This window comes from Eimeria mitis, genomic scaffold (genome assembly GCF_000499745.2).
Source record: "Eimeria mitis Houghton genomic scaffold, Emh_scaff3542, whole genome shotgun sequence".
NCBI lineage: Eukaryota > Apicomplexa > Conoidasida > Eucoccidiorida > Eimeriidae > Eimeria > Eimeria mitis.
The window spans coordinates 4,127-4,596 of record NW_013571886.1 but is presented as its reverse complement, the minus strand read 5'-3'; the positions used below and the strand labels follow the sequence as shown (position 1 = coordinate 4,596).

Genomic DNA, 470 nt, shown 5'->3' with positions numbered 1-470 from the left:
TATATATATATATATATATATATATATATATATATATATATATATATATGTATATGTATATATATATATTGTTTTTTTTTATTTATATTTATATTTATTTTTTTTGTTTCTGTTTGTAGTTTTTGTTTGTATTTGTGGTTATTTTTTTTATTTAGAGTTGTATTTATATTTAGGTTTAGGTTTATAGTTTTTATTTATGTTTATGTTTATGTTTATATTTGGGTTCTGTATTTATATTTATATTTATATTTATATTTATATTTATATTTATATTTATATTTATATTTATATTTATATTTTTATATTTATATTTATATTTATATTTATATTTATATTTATATTTATATTTATATTTATATTTATATTTACATGATAAAGTGTCTCCTATTGTCTCTGCGAAGGTCCTAAACCCTAAACCCTAAACAATCTAGGGTTTAGGGTTTAGGGTTTAGGGTTTAGAACAACGAGCG

General features: G+C 15.5%; 1 protein-coding gene across 1 annotated transcript in view; it reads left to right on the top strand.

The window, feature by feature from the left end:
• Window positions 1-470, top strand: part of EMH_0067090 (uncharacterized protein) — a gene marked incomplete at both ends in the record, with an annotated part of 4,441 nt that overhangs the window by 960 nt on the left and 3,011 nt on the right. The gene's annotated exons all lie outside the window — the stretch shown is intronic.